The sequence below is a fragment of the Corapipo altera genome, unplaced genomic scaffold, assembly GCF_003945725.1.
Source record: "Corapipo altera isolate COAL_440 unplaced genomic scaffold, ASM394572v1 79, whole genome shotgun sequence".
Lineage (NCBI taxonomy): Eukaryota > Metazoa > Chordata > Aves > Passeriformes > Pipridae > Corapipo > Corapipo altera.
The window spans coordinates 619,835-636,168 of NW_020884927.1; the positions used below are offsets into that span (position 1 = coordinate 619,835).

General features: G+C 48.6%; 1 protein-coding gene and 1 long non-coding RNA gene across 2 annotated transcripts in view; both read left to right on the forward strand.

Annotated features, from left to right (window-relative positions):
* RASAL2 (RAS protein activator like 2) overlaps nucleotides 1–16,334 on the forward strand; it is a 189,552-nt gene that overhangs the window by 14,044 nt on the left and 159,174 nt on the right. The gene's annotated exons all lie outside the window — the stretch shown is intronic.
* LOC113954282 lies at nucleotides 3,104–8,010 on the forward strand. The gene is made up of 2 exons (XR_003530155.1): nucleotides 3,104–3,620; nucleotides 6,731–8,010. It is a non-coding gene; the product is annotated as an uncharacterized LOC113954282 (long non-coding RNA).

Sequence of the window (16,334 nt, forward strand, 5' to 3'; positions counted from 1 at the left end):
TCACTGTACTTAGTGGGGCTGCAGAGGAGGGGATGGGGCATCCTGCATAACCAGAGGCATTGCCAGCTTGGTAGCCCTGAGCATCTCCTCTCCAGGAGGCTTGTCCAGAATGCCCACCCTGAAACACAAGACCCTACAGGAGGTAAGACTGAACCTTCCATCCTCTTGCCAGGGCAGCGTTTCATAAAGCCCTTCAAACAAAGCTGAGGAGTATCTTCGGGGTGCTCCAGCATGGTGGTGTAGGAGCAAAGATCTTCAGTGCTGGGCTTGGGGGGGAAGCAAAGGAAGTCCTGCTGTGGGATTGAGCTGCAGGCACCCCTGGGGGAGACTGAGTGCTGAAGGGGAGAGAGGAATGGATGGGGAAAAGGAAAGGGTGCCTTGTCCCACCTCAGGGGGATTTGAGAGGCAGAGCGGGGTTGTTGCAGCTCCTGGCAGTGCTGCCCCCATCACAGCATCCCAGGACACAGCTGCCCACGTGGCTGTGCATCCACAGGGAGCTGGGCATTGAACACCGACTGAGGCTTTCAATATTGGGTAAATACAAAAATGCTGGGTAACTATTTAGAGCGTCTAAGTAGATCTTTGCAGCTCCAGTGAACCACACCGGCAGAAAACTTTGCAGAGGAGCATTTTGCATTCCAAAGGCTAGATTTCTTTTTTTTTTTTTTTCAGTGAGAGAGTGTTCCTCTGCAGGAGCATGTGGTGGTTCCCAGCAGCAATAAAGGGCTGCGTGCTGCCATCGCAGTGTGTCATCACACCGATTTTCCCGATGGAGAAACCAAATATGCAGGGGCCATGGGGTTGAGTCAGAGCTCACAGAGCCACAGAGAGATGGGGATGAGAATCCCTGATCTGCTGACTCTCTGTCCCATGGTTTAACCACAAGTTCATCCCTTCCCCTCAGGGGATCTCGCACTCCAAAGCTGTGCTGCCTTTTGCGCATGATTTTGGGAGAAAACTATTTTCAGAGACAATAATGTGCTGCTTGGGCTGAAGCATCTTATAATAACTCTCTGTCCAGAAGGCAGATGGGAATGCATGTGGGGGAGGGAGTATGAGACAACAAATTTGGGTTTGGAGAAGCCTGTGTTGGCTGTCTGGTACAGCTGTGACCCTAAGAGGGAGACCATGGTACATCCAGCAGTTACTGCTCCACGCAGCAGTTACCCCACAGAGGCACAGGGCTGGGCTGTGCCACGTGGACAGTGTGGCTGTCCACCCCATGTCCTGCCATGCCTGTTCCTTGACAGGGAGTAAACTTTGCTGGCTGACTGTGTTGGAGGCAGCTCCTGCTTGGCAGTGGTGATCACACCACCTGTGTGTCTTTATCTTCAAGTGAAGCGCGTGTTTGCACGTCATCATCCTTTTGTTTGGCACTCAGGATGGGGAAGAGAGGTGATTTCCTCTAATAAAATCCTGCCAGAGCTCCAAAGACCAAAAGCAACAGCTAAGGGACTGACAGACAGGATCTGTGCCCTGATCAGAGCTCCAGCTGATGTGCCACAACGTGGGATGCACTGCAACTGAATGGATGTGAGATTTTTCCATGTATCCCCTTTTTCCTTCTAGGATTGCCTCCAATTAGTGGTATTTTAGTAGCTTAGGGAGAGAGTGCCTTTCCTACTGGGGTCATGAGCCCTGGTGCATTGTGGTGATGTGAGGGAGGAGGGAGCAGGCTCAAGCTGACTGCTGGTACTGGTTTTAGATATACTGTATTGTTACTAGACATGCACAGCTTAGATCAGAATCCTGCAAAAGGATCATGAACTGGCTCTTCTGTGGGGCAAGTGGATATTAAAATATCAGCTGTGGTCATAGAAGATGCAGCACTGAGACTACACTCCCATGTGGAAAATATCCTACCTATCTCCTGAGTGCTCAGTGTTTGTCAGTCTGCACTCGTGCACAGGGAGCCCTAAACATTTTGGTCTGGACCTGCAGAAGTGATCAGGCACTGCACACCTGGAGAGAGGAGGTTTGTGGGAGCACTAGCTGTGGTTTGGGAGTCCAGGTTGCTGGGATTAAAGCTGTGGAACTGCAGGGCAGTCACAGCATGGGCTCCCTCCACATTATACACTGTCCTTCCCTTCTGCCCTTGCCAGGCATCAGCCCTTACCTGTGAGCTGAAGTGGACAACTTGAAGAGCCTTTTGCTGCACTTTGCCACGGGGGGTCTGTCAGCTCATTTCATCCATCACATAAGCATAAGGCCAATAGTAATTGCTTCTTGTCTCTGCTGTACAGGGCTGCTTAAAAAACAGGGGCAGAGCAATGAAGTGTCATTGCTGTGACATTTTCTGGCCAGAGAAAAAAAAATGCTGCTTCCCAACAGCTTCCAGCTTCCCTCCCATAGGCGAGGAAGGACTCACCTTAATGTACTTGCCATAAAGGCAGATGTAACCAACCTGAATGACTGAATCACTGTGCCCCTGCCCAGGATGACTGTCTGGGGGATGGACTGGTGTTTCTTGGCCAGCAGTGTAGGAAGCAGGATGGTCAGCTCCTCCTTGAAGCCATTCAGATGTAATTGAGATGAATCCCTCGTGGAACCCTCCTGGCTTCTGCTGAACTATGACACAGATGGGTCTGGCTCACTGCTTGCAGCAAAAGCTGCTTAATTAGAGCAGCAGCTCAATTTATTTGTTTTGGATCGTCTTTATTAGCCATCACTTAAGCTTGTAATTAAGGGCAGAATAGGGACTGTAAAAAGGGTTCCATCCTATGCAGCTTGTCTTCCCCCTGAGTGTTGCTCTGGTCTGCTCAGCACCTTCAGGACCCTCTCCTGTACAGACAGCACTGCTGTCACCTGCACTCCAAATGCTTACTTTATTCCTGGAAAAGCTGAAAGGAAATGACAGTATGTTTATCCTGGGACACTTTTAATTGACTGAGGTAGAACATCTGATGCCCCAAATGCTATGTAGGCACAGTAGGAGCAGCAGGTACCCCCTGGAGGGATGTTGCTGCCTATCTCTTAAAGTAAATACCCAGGTGGGTTTGTACTCCCTCACCCAGGAAAAAGAGAGGACCAAATCCTTGTGGAGACCCTGGCAGGCAAAACAAAGGCCTGGAGAGTGAGACCTGAGGCTCACCTGGTAACCAAGGAATCCCAGACCTTCTCAGGAGAGAACAGTCCTCAGAAATGCAAAGCTACATCACTGCTCTGATTGTGGCTGTTATTGTCATGTGTTTATAACCTTGTGTTCAGTGGAGGTATTGCTGTTCAGGTGTTTCTTCTCAAGTGCCCAAGGTGTTTTTATGGTTTTCAGCCTGCCTCTGTACCCCTCCAATGTCCTGGATCTCTTCCCTGCAACCCTAAATCCTGGTTGCACTCTTTGGGCTGAAGTGCTGCTGTGACCAGCACCACACAGCTATTTTTCACTGTAAGGCAGTTCCTGCTCTGAGACTGAGTTCTCTTTTGTATGATCCAATTCTGGCATTCCTACAGTTTATTTTAATTCAAGTTGAACTAGTACAGGCATTGACATGTAGCTTTAATGACCTCTGTGTTTTCAACAGGGACTGAGTATCTCATTCCTGTCAGTGTGACCTGCTCCTGCGTGAGGACACACCATGGCCATCAACCCTGTGGGACAGGCTCTGCTCCCACGAGGATCCCAGGTGAGAGGCAGGGATACATCTCCACCCCAGGATCTTTGCAGGTGCCCTCCTGGTGGGAGGTAGGGCTGGACTTCGCTTTGAGAGCTGACAGCTACAGTCAACTGCTTGTGTGTGGTCCAGGAGGAAATTCCCCAAACTGGCATCCAGCCCCTGTAAAACCACAAGCAGCTCCTGTTTGTGGTGCAAGGGAATGTGCATTGACTGCCAGGGTCTGCTCACAGGACAGGGGAGAAGGCTGGAGGTTCTCTTCATGTGTATGTGAGCTGTTGTGAGCTCCAGAGCAGTGTTCTTCCTTTATTTGTTCGAACATCTAAAGGAACAATAGGTTGGAGGACTGGGAGGGGAGAGGAGGAGTTTGCTCCTCCTTTCTTGTGAAATGTCAGCATCTCACAGAGCTCTTGATCACTCGTGTTTGGTGGATGATTCCACTGCCTGCCCCCTCGGTTCCAATGGTAAATATGGAAGGGCAGCATGGGGAACCCCACAGCAGTATTTTTAATGAAGAGCCATGTCCAGACTACACCAAAAGAGACTATTTGTGCCCTGGTACAGCCTTTGTTTGCAAACAACAGCCTCTCTAGGTAATCACACAACAGAGCACAAGTGCCTTGTTATTTGCATCTGTCTCTGTTCACAATAGGGAAGGAAGGGAACCCATCTGTTTGGGCAAGGGAGACAAAAATATAGCAGAGAGAAGTTGATTAAATTCATAATACAGGCAGCCCAGAGAAAGAATCCCGTGTTTCTGGAGGTGGAGATAAATCTAGTGATTATTCTTTGCCCCAAGTTCAAGCCATCTAACTGGGAGACTGACAAGAAAAATAGGGACAAATAAATCATTCCTTCCTTGTTGGCCTCATTTCTTGCTCAAATTTAAAACCCAGACCTCTTTGGCTGAGCACAGTCCAGTAACTGCACCCTGTCAGTGACCCCCACATCCATCCCACGACCTTCCCTGCACTGACTCATCATGGCATCTGCTGTCGTCACCTCCCCAGTGTCCTGGGGACCAGCTTCATCACCAAAAAAAGAGCTGGTTCAAAGGCTACATTTTTAAATGCCAGTCCTGGGCTCCCTGAAGATGATCCAACCCACTAAGACAAAGCTGGCAGGTTTGTCACAGTCTTGCCTTTGCTTGTTAGAGTCAGCTGGAGAGTTTTACAGATCTGTTCTGAAGGTTGCTGGAGGCTGGTTATTTTGTTTTAAAGTCAGGGCAGCAGCAGACAGACAGCCACTATTAAAAAGAGAAATTAAAAAAAAAAAAAAAAGAAAAAGCCATTTTGGCTTTAAAGCCAGCTGACTGCTTTTGACTGCTGAAGGATTTATGTGTGGATATTCCTGACCTGCAAGGCAAGGGGATGTGTTGTCAGAGCAGAGGATTTGAGCAGCTCCAGCAGACAGAGAAGAACCTCCACCTTCTTTAACAAAGGCCCTGTGCTGACTTGTGAGTGCCTTTGATCAGATTTCAGGTACCCTGGCACGGCCACATCCAGCCATTCCTCGAGCTTTTTGGCCTAGGAAGAGATCCGGAATCAGAACTTTGTATTCCAGCACCAGCCTCTTCATTTCCCTCTTCCTCAAACCCCATGAGAGAGGGGGAAAAAAAGTCAGTGCTGTGCATGCCTTCACAGTTGTTTTTGATGAAGGACTTGGGATGAAGACAGATTTTACCCTAAGAGCATCCCATTGGCAGGATAAGGTGCTGTTATCTCAGGCTGCTCCCTTAGTCTCCTCTGAGTAGTTTTTCTCAGGTTGAGAGGATGTTTCTTAGCAATTAGACAGAAATTGGCTGATTTGGTGCACTTTGGACATATTTTACAAAGGTATCCAACATGCTGCAAAAGGGCTGGCTCCAAGGAGGAAAAAAATGTTTCCCAGCTAGAAGAGTCATAGAAGTAAAGAGCTCACAAGGGGTCAGTTGGTCACCCCTCACCCCAAGCTGTCCATGGAATCACCAGGGTTTATTTTTGGATGATGTTCTCCCAAGACTGAGTCATATTTCCTGCTCAAGAGTTGCTCTGAAAGGCTGGTGTTGCAGGAAGGGTCCACATTTCTGTCTGATTCATGCAATAGGAGGGAGTGGCCCTTTCTCTTGCGTTCGGGTGGACTTGGATTACCAAGTTCATATGGAAATTAGAGCTGAGTAAACAAATATTGATCTGCCCAACCTCAGGTCACAGCTGAAAACAATGTTCTGAGGGAGTATATTGAAGGGGCAGGATCCCATCAGATGGTTATAAAGGCAGGGTGAAATTCAATCCTGCTCCAGGGAGTTTGCAACCTCAGTATAATCAACAGGAGCATCTGAAAAGGCTGGTCTAGTTTGGGTTACAAAAACCGGTGTCTTCGAGTGGTTCCTCCTCTAGTAGCTGTGTCAGAAAATGATTAATAAACGGTCCAGACCTGCTCAAAAGAGGAGGGTGAGTGACAGGGAAATAGCTGTTTTTTGGGGGCATGCAGGGCTAGAAGTGGATCGGGATGGGAGGAGACAACAGCCCATTGGAGGGAAAAGCAGGGCAGTGGGATACACTTCCTCGGGATGATTAATGCCGACCCACACACCACCATCGTTCAAGGGATGAGCGTTCCTTTTAGACAGAGACTTGCACTGCTGAATGTGCAGTGTGGTAATTTTCCAGGTACTTGGCCATTTGACTTGAGGGGTTTTTTTAAACATGCTGGATGAGATGTGATGTCTTGTGAGCGCTGGAGTGGAGGCAGCAGAGTGGATTTTTCCCACCGTGGTGAATAAAGTAGGACATGTTGCTTTCCCAAGCGGAGTCTCTGGCCCTCCTGTGTCTCTGCAGGGTCACAGTTTATTTGTTAACACCTTACAAAGAAAAGCCAGGGCTTTTCTCAATGGTCTGAATATTCCTCTAAAATCCACACTGTGATTTTGGAGAAAAATTCAGGCTATTGAGATCAATGTATTCAGGCCACTGAGGCTGGCTCATTGCAGGACCGATCCCTGCAAGATCTCTGGGATTACTGAGAAAATTGCTATTATTTTCCCAGTCACAGGATGGTTTGGGTTGGAAGGGACCTTAGAGAGCATCCCATTCCAACAAACTGTCTAGTCGGATGGATTTTCCCTGTTTTCTCTCCACCAGGATAGAAGGACAGGAGCAACCATCCATCAAGGCACATTGTCACCAGCCCGGCAGACAGCAAGCGCCAAGTGTGGACAGGACAAGCTCTCACAAGTCCACATTTTTCTGTGGAATTGCCCTGGTTCCTGTTTCACGGGACAGCAGCCTGGCCTCGACTCGACAGAGCAGGACAGGGTAGCTTGAAAGGGGCTGTCGAGGGGAGAACAGCTGAGAGCTACAACGATCCCAGTGTGTGTATAAATAGAGACGGGGCTGTTATCCTGATGAAATGAGACCAGATGTTTCTCCCAAATCCCTGCTCTCTGCTCGTGAAAATTATAGTTTAGTTACAGCAGGGCGAAGCGGGCAGCAAAATGTTTTAGACCTACTAATGTTGGGAAGTCAAAGGGGAAAAATGCCTCACTGGGGCGGGGGATACAGTGCCCTGTGATGCAGGGATGGATTGGGCACGGTCACAGTGGGTGAGAGCTGGAGGAGCCCCTCGCTGCCTTTGTTCTATTTTGCTGCTTCCTATCCCGGCATTAACGGGCTGAGTTTAAAGCCCATGCTGCGACTGCCTTTTGTGAGGTAGAAATTCAGTGTCAGCACATGTATCCTGGAGGCAGTTGGCACGAGATGAAGGAGGGATGGCAGCAGCAGTTAAAACTGGGCCTTGGCTCTTTAATATTTAACTTTCCCCAGTGCTGTTTTGTTTTTTTTTTTTAATCAGTTTGTGCATTATCTGCCATCCCCGTTCAAAGAGGGTTTTAGCACAGAGATTTCAGTGCTTAATCCCAGGGGCAGGGAAAGCGGAAGAGTCTCTCTGAAGGTTCCAGGGCTCAATCTGGCCTCAATTACACCAGCCTAAATCAGCAAAGAGTGGCCACGACGGACTTTGATGTGACCGCGTCGGGCTGGAGGTAACAAAATTAGGAGTAAGTCCCATATCTGTCCAGGAGACGCCTCTGGTCCCTAAGGCTCCATCCATAGGGAGTTCCCAGGAGGATATAAGCATTGCCTGGCTGGCTCAGAATAAACGTCCACCTTGGGCAACAACCTGGCTGTGGCCAGCTGCAGATGCTTAGGAAGGGATATCGGAAGAGGGAGACTATAAAGTGATCCTTCCTCCGGCATATCCTCCTGGCTCCTGGTAATCAGCAGTTGAGGGTCTTCCTAAGCCGGAGGTTGCATGAATTTGTGTAATCCCTTTTGTTGTCGGTTGTTTTTTTTTTTTTATTATTATTATTCATTTATACTTTTGGCCTCCACGACATCCTGTGGCAATAAGTTCCACAATGTAATTATGTGTTGTGTGAAAAAGTACTTCCTTTTGTCTGCTTTAGGCCTGGCTCCTGAACATTTCTCTCCGTGATCCTTCGCTCCTGTGTTGTGAAGGAAAGGGAAAAGAATTCCAGCTCCATACCAGACCTCTCTTGACCTCTTCAGACTTCTCTGTCTTTGTTTGTCCCAAGGTTTTGTTCTTTCAAATTGGACCTCCTTGTTTTTCTTGCCTTTCTTCCTCATATGGTATCTATCCCATCACTTCCACTCTCCTTACCACCCTCCTCCATGTCTCTTCTCATTTTATTATTGCCTTTTTTTGAGATAAGATCACTGAACTGAGACTTGATCACTCCTGAAGACACGAATTCATTCTGCTGGAAGAAGGTCAGCTCAAAAGCTTTTCCTCAAGTCACTCTTGTGTAGTTCAGTTTCTTCTTCAACACGTACAGTCCTGGGCTTAATGGAAATACATGTGCAGCTCTCTTCAAACACTTGGATTTGACCTATTCTGAGCAAACCTCCAGTCCTACTTTAACTAGAGCCTGTGGGTTAATGTGACATCCACGAGTAGATCAACTAATGGGTCTGGTTTACACGAAGGGAATTTCATGTATGTGCTTATATTACTGCTCATTTATTCCTGCACAAATCCCCTGTGCACTACTGGTGGAGAAGACCCACAGCCAGAACAGCTGAGCTGGTGAGCATGAAACTCGGGAGTCTCTAATTTCCAGAACATCTTTATTTATAAAATATGTCTATTTTTGCTCCTGTCATGCCTGCAAAACCAGCCTTCCTATTTTAGTCATCCCTGCCCTTTATTATTGTTTGTGTTGCCCCAAACCTCATAAATGGGGCAGGAGAATGGATTTTGTCTCCTGCTGCCGTGTGAATTTCAGAAACCACACTAGCCAGTCCTTCCAGACCTTGCTGCTAGGATGGCTTGATCATACTTGCAGATACAACCGGTCCTCACTTGATGGGAACCAGTTGCTGGTGTCTTGCACTGCTCCTGAACAAATGTTGTCCCAGGATTGTGCTGCAGATTTTTAAAACTCCACTTTTGGCAGTAGCTTAGCAGCCACGTCCTTCCCTCACAACGCGCCAGCTCCTCTCCTGCTTCTCAAAGCAGCTTCATCCCCCTTTCCCACCGTGTGCCTTGGGCGAGTTTCCCACAGCAGGGAGACAGCCCAGACGTGTGTAAAGGATGGAGAAGTCTCTGGGAGAGTAGGATAAACTTGAGGAGTTTATCAGATCGTGGCCCCTAAATGATAAGCTGGAAGAATATGTACATTGTTATACTATCAGCAGCAGTGGGAATGAGCAGGGGCAGAGAGAATGTAGGAGGGAAAAATTGCTTTTCCTATTCCTTTACGGTATTATTATGGCTTTTTATGCAGATATCTGCTCTGGAAGGAGTATCCCACACACCCTCAGCTCCAAGAACTTTGAAACCGTGAGGCAGAACGTGTTTTAGGGTAGGAAAGAGGAAGGAGAGGTTACTAGGTGTGCTGCTTCTGTGCAGAATCACTCCTGTCACAGTGGTGGAGGGATAAATCCTCACCAGGTTTCATCCTGGTTTAACTCTTCTTGTTTGTGGGAGTAATTTTAAAATCCTTATTTCCCAAAGAATTGAGGCTGACACCATCAAGCTCACAGGATCCCTCTTTCCCCAGATCCTGCCTCTTACCTCCTACAACCTCAGGAAGTGCTGAACTTGCTGGTCTGTTTCAAAGAAAACAAACAGAGGAATAAAGGTCCAAGAGCTAAATAAATCTCTGCAGGAATAATGAAAATTGGCAGCAAGGTAAAGCAGAGAGATCCTACAAGCCTCTGCACTGAGGGTGTCCGCCCTCTGCTAGATACCAGGTGTGAATTTGTAGGAAGCTGGGTTACATCTGTTTTGCCAATCATGAAACAACAAAACATTTGGAAGAAGGAGGTTTATTCATTTTCCAATTCAGCTTGGAAATTGCAGCAGGATGCACGTTCCCAACGCAGAATGGAAAAACTGTGGTGTGAACTCACGTTGTTTCTCTCCCAATTGGGTAGAGAATGACCCAATTGTAGGGTGAGATTCAGGTCGAGCTCTCAGCCAAGCATGAGACAGAAACCCACAGGAAACAAAGTTTCATCAATTAATCATAGGGCTGGCAGGACTTTTTTCCTCCACTGAAATAGTTAATACACCTTCCATCATGGACACAACTATACTGGTGTGAGGGTGCTCCAACCCAGTTGCATCAGGAGGGCATCGTTCTTTCGCTGCCACTTTGCAAGCCCTCGGCTCCCAAGAGGAACTTTTGGGAATTCCTAAGACAAACATTCAGGCTCAGGCAGCTGATTGGGACCTGCCAAGCTGCAGAGCTCAGGGAGTTACAGCCCTTTCTGAGGGAAGCTACTGCTCTTCAGCAGTAACTCACTGTCTGAACCCTCTTATTCTGCTCTAGTGCAAAACAAAGCATGGTGAGAAGGTGCGGGAGCTGGATCTCTTTTAAAGCAGCTGAACGGCAGCGTAACTGCCAGGGATCCACACTCATTCAACTGCTATTGCAATAAAGAAAAAATTAGTGCCTTTGTACCAACGCAGAAGTTGTGTGCAGAGATGAGCCCTTGGACACAGCCTGTGCTAACGGGGAGAATCACTGAATCTACGCACTTGGGTGAACCTACACAGTTCATGTTGATCACGGACAGGCATGGATTCAGTCCAAGAGATCACAGGGATGGAACCCAAAGCAAGCTGAACCCCTTTGCCCATCTTCCCTGAAAATTCCAGTCACAATGCAAGGATTTAAAGGACAGCGTTGGACGCGTGCTTCACTCACAGCTATTTCATCCTAGATTTTTAGAGAACGTGTACCTTAAGCACTGGGAAATTCACCAAAATAAAAAAAAAAACCCAGAAATAGAAAACTAAAAGGTGGTTTACTTAGGGAGGTCGGTAAATAGGCATTCAGGACAAAACAGCCCGCAAATCCCCTAAATGAAATGGATTTTATCAAGCCAGTTGTCCTCCTTTCCCTGTAGCACATCTTCTCGTGTACCTGAAAGAAACAGGCTGTGTAAAGCGCATGAAAGATTTATCAGTCTCGGTCAGACGTGCTCTGCGCCCGGGAAACCCCATCTCGGTAAATCCGTCTCCCTCACGTTCCCGTGGCGCTATCGGGAGAAAGGGCCGCTGCCCCGTATCCCACCCCCGCGGGATTATCCCGATTAGTACTTCTTTGGGATGCTTCTCCCGAGCCACAACTCCCCTTCCACCGCTGCCCTGGCGCGGCTGAGGGGAGGGGCCGCCCGGGGGCCATTTTGAAGCCCCTCAGGGGCGGCCACACCGAGCCCCGCGCGGCGAGGCGGCCCCGGGATGGGGACGGCGGGGGGAAGGGGAAAGGGAAAGGGCTGGCGGCGGCTCTGAGAGGAGGAAGGGTCAGAACCTCCGCCGCCTCCCACCTCTCCCTCAGGGCGGGCGGGGCGGGGCGGGCGCGGGGGCTCCGCCCTCGCTGACGCGGCGGGCGGGGAAGGGGCGGGACGCGGCGATGGAGCCGCACTGAGGCGAAGCGCGGCCGGGGCGCAGCGCGGGCGGCGGTGGCGGCGGCGCCTCCTCGTCCCCCCCCCCCTCCCCTCCCCAGTTCCCAGCATGGAGGCGCCCCCGGGAGCGGCGGGCGAGCCGGCGGGATGGGCGGCGGAGCCTTTCGCGGAGCCGGAGCCCGGCGCGGAGGAGCTGGAGGCGGGCGGCGCGCTGGACCGCGTCCTGCGGGAGTCGGTCTGCCAGCAGCAGGGCTGGGTCCGCGTCTACGGTGAGTGGGGCGCCGGGGCGGGGAGCGGCGGAAAACTTCCCGGCCCCCAACTTCTTTCTTTCCTTTATTTTCTCCCCGCTGCCGGAGCTCCCGAGTCTCTTTACCCTCCCCACCTCCCTTCCCGGAGCCGCCGGTTCACCCCAGCCCGCGCCGTCCCCTGTGGCGGGGTACGGGATGCTGCGGTGTTGGGAGCCGCGTCCAAGCCTTTTGTGTGCCCGCGGTCCCGGGATGCGGGTGCCGGCGGGGCTGAGCGCTGCCGTCTCTAATTAGCATTAATGAGGTTCTAAGGGCCTGGGAGGTGCTGATACGGTGGGTCCCGTCGCCCCAGACTTACTGGTCTGTGTTGAATTGGCACGTTTATTATTCATAAAAGGGATGTTAAAATCTCTAGCAGTGCAGGGCGCGGGGTTGTTTCCCCTTCTTTGTCAAACTCTGCCTGGTATGTAACCTTTTAAAATTAGCTTGATTTATGTGGCCTGGCCTCTGGTTTGTTTGGGCTCCCACAGCTGAAGTGCAGTCGGGCTTAATCTCTCCATCAGCACCTAAATAGTGGAAATTCTGTTTTATCTCGTCCTTGTCTCTCCCTCTTGTTTGTCTTGGTAATCTAACGATAATTACTCCCAGGTTTCAGAGTGAAGAGCACCGCTGGCAGTGTCTTGTTTTCCCTCCTGTAACAAATTTGATGGTCAAGCCTTGAAAAGGCGCCAGCTGTGGAGTGTGCTCGTGTTACCTTTGTCTAATATTGTTATTGTTGCCCCATCCCTGGAAGTGTTCAAGGCCAGGCTGGAAGGGGCTCGGGGCAACCTGGTCCAGTGGAAGGTGTCCCTGTCTATGGCAGGGGGTTGGAATGAGATGAGTTTTAAAGTCCCTTCCAACCCAAACCGTTCTGTGTTTCCATGATTGTGGAGAACCTGTAAAACCACTTTTTTATTGGTACTTTTTAACATCAGACCCTGTCACACTGATGACTGTCCCTGTCGTTTTCCTCCCCTGCCCTGAATCCCAGTGAGATTCCCCAGGTTTTCCCTGCCCTGTAAAACTAGAAGCAAATGCTCTCTGTTACCCGTGTCATTGATCTGTTACTGGTTGCATTATTCCTGAAACACAAAGATGACATGAATAAGTTATCTGCAAGAACTCTGCTGTGTTTCTTGCCTGATGACAGGTAATTATTGCTGAATACCACCAGCCTGAGCCTTTGCACATGTCAAATGAGGAAGATCAGGCTGCAGCTTTTCTGGAGAGCATGGTCTGTTCAAAGACCTTTGTGTTTATTTTGGAAGCTTGAAAAGCTGGTGCAGTGGGACAGAGTTGTCTGTCTACTTTCTGTCTGGTGCATCAATGAGTGAAGTTATACTTAGCACAATTAGTTGTAATAGAAGTTTGGGATTTTTAGTAATTTCTACTGTGTCTAGCTTGCTGCTTCTTGCCTGGCTTGCTTTTGTTAATCCCAGCCTAAAGCTGAGACTGTAAAATGCAGCTTTCCACAAAAATACCTCTCTGCTGCTGTCAAGGGTTGCTCCAAAGAAAGCAGATGGCCTTCAGGTGGTTTGTTTGTTGAAAACACTTTCTAGAGGTAAAATGAGAATGTACTTAAGAAGAGGATGTCTGGCACCAGGCTATCTGATTGTTACCCAAGGTTGTATCTTCCATGAGTGGAAGCAGGAATGCGGTTTCAAAATTAGCCACAGCGAGGAACATTGCTTGTTGATAAAGTCATATGTTGTGATGTGTTTGTAGTCTGACACTAACGTGTAGATAAATGGGAAAAAAATTCCCTGTGACAGGGCCCAGCCAGCTCACAGGCTATAAAAATCAGGGTAGACTTCAAGCATGTAAAAATACATCTCATAGCCCAAGGACAATAACTAATTATTCCTAGTCTGTGTTTAGAAACAGCTCATTATCCCTCTCCCTCGTAAAGAATCTGATGGAGTAGTGTCTTCTCTCCTTCCCTAAGATATTGCCACTGGATTAGCTACTATTTGTTTGTTTCCTCCTGCTTATTAGCCTTTTTTTTCTTTGCATGAGCACATCTGGAGAAGTTTGCAGACAGTGAATCAAGCTGAAACTGTGCCATGTTTGTGCACAGCTAAATATGGGTTACAAACCTATGAGTGACAAGTGTTATTCATAGGATTAAAAGTAAAGCCTTGCACAGTTGTTTGAGGAACCACAGCAGCATAGCGAAAGAAAACAGGAGCAGAAAGCTTAGCCTTATTGTCTGTATTGTCTGATAAACAATGAGAACACTAACACTAATTATTTCACCATGAATGGCTGGGGGAGGGAAGGAAGGAATATCGAGCACATGAAAAGTGGAGGAGCGTTTTCTGGCACGGCAAGAAATGAAGCTTTTGATGCCATCACATTTCTTTTCCAACGTGTCTCTATGAACGTGGACCGCTGTGTTGGGAAGCTGCCCCAAATGAAAGGTCTGAAAAGTGGCCCAAGGAGTGGAAACGTGTATTTTAAAGGAAAAGGGTTCAGCAGGCGCTTGAAGAGAGACAGCTGTTTATTTCTGTGCAGCTCTGCTCGGCAGTGGTGTGCCATCCACTTTGTGTCTATCCGGGGAGGTAATTACTGGCACGAGGGGAGCTGGTCTGGTTGCAGAGCCTGTAAAACTTCGTCTGTAAGCACAGAGAAAAGAATTCAGCAGTAAAGTCCCGTCATTACTGGTCTCTGCGGCTCGCCAGCAGCATGACAGTGATGTGAATACAGTAGGACTTTACAATGTCTGGGATGTGATTTCAGTGTGACACTGAGGTCTTGTCTGACTTCACTGTGAGATCTAAATCACAGTCTGGCTATTTTTGCATTTCCTGCCTTAGCTGCACCAGTTCCAAGGGTGGCTGTTTCATTCTGCCTTCTGGAGGTTGGACAGCCTCTGCTTTAGGGAATTAGCCGGGACATTATCATGGAAATACAGTTTTCTTACTGAAGGACAGAGTTTGAAACATAATTAGGTTCCTCTAACCTGATGTTTGAGTAGTGGACAGGAACAGCAGATTTGCTCATTGGAGTGATAGGTTTAATTGCTCGTGAAACACAAATCATGTGAGTGCTGTTAGATGATGTTTCCAAGAACTGGTTTTGACACACAAGTAATGTTTCTGTAAAATATGTATTGACATGTGTTCTGGGTGACAGCTTCCATTCAGACTCACAGTGTGTGTGTAACGGGTAGGAGGGAAGAGGTCTCTTGCCTGGATTAATGGTATGAATTTTTTTCTCTGCACAAGGGATAACCGACTTTTGAAAGCACCCACCCGTGTTTCAAGGTCTTTTTCTCTACTCTTTGAAACAGGTTTTGGGAGGAGGAGGCAGGGGAATAACTGAACTCACAGCATTCTCAGAGCTAACTGTGAAAACAGAGTAATTACGTTGCCTGGTGTGGCTGACTGAACATCCATGGATTTTGTAGGAATGAATTCTAAAGCCAGCATCGCAGCATTGGTGTTAAATGTTGCATGTGATGGGGGCAGAATGGGTTTTTGCCTGACTTACAGTCTGTGTCTAAACAGGTTGTAAACTTCTGTAACGGGTGGTTGTCAGATTTGTTCTTAATGTGCCTGCTCTGAGCTCACTGCAAACGCTCCTGTGCTAAAATTGCAGAAGAGTTGCTGAAATAGCACAGGGAAGGGGCTGTTCTTGAGTGTTCGTCCTATGAACAAGCATTGTTGCTCTGGGGCTTTTTCTGGAGTAGGAAATGTCTTTCTCTTTTACCAACAGTGCTAAATGATGATGGTTGTTGTACAAACTCCAGTGCAGATCAGATATGGACATTTTCATCACCTTGCCCTCTAATCCTGCAGGCAGTCTGGAGACATTCCTCGCTGTCGGAATGAGCCTCCTCACCCCCCTTTCTCCTGGCAGAAAGAGAAGCCTTTTCAAACACAGGCTAGAAGCGATCCATGCCTTTTCATGGATATTGATCTGCAGGCAGAGCTTCGCTGACTCTGACTCCAGAAAAAGCCCCAGACCCCGTGCAACCAGATGGAAACGTCTCTTGGCTGCCTCAAGCCCGAGTTCCAGGCTTTTAAGTATTGGCCCTCAGAAAATACCAGGCTCAGGCTCAGGACTGAAGCCACGGTAATGCACACAGTGTCATGTGGAGACTGAAAAATAGCTGTGGCTCAGGCACTGAGCAGAAGCATCTCCCAGTGAAATTCAGTTCAAAAGCCCAATTCCTGTGAATTATCCATTCCAGCAACCCGTTGTCTTCCTTGCTCAACTCTTTTATATCACTGACTCTGTTCTCAGGGGTTTCCGGTTCTTTATGGTTTTGTAGGTAGCTTGACACCTACCTTTTCTTTTTTGTTGGTGTTTTTTTTTTTCTTCCCTTCTTTCATTTCTTCCAGTTGTATCTAAAAATGCAAAGACTCCCCTCTCGCTTTGGATGAGCACCAACAGGCTTTGGTAACGAGGAGCATCTCGTCGGTCGTCGTCGTCAGCACATCCTCTCCTCCCAGCCCTGCTCATCCTCTCCTCCCAGCTCTGCTCATCCTCTCCTCCCAGCCCTGCTCATCCTCTCCTCCCAGCCC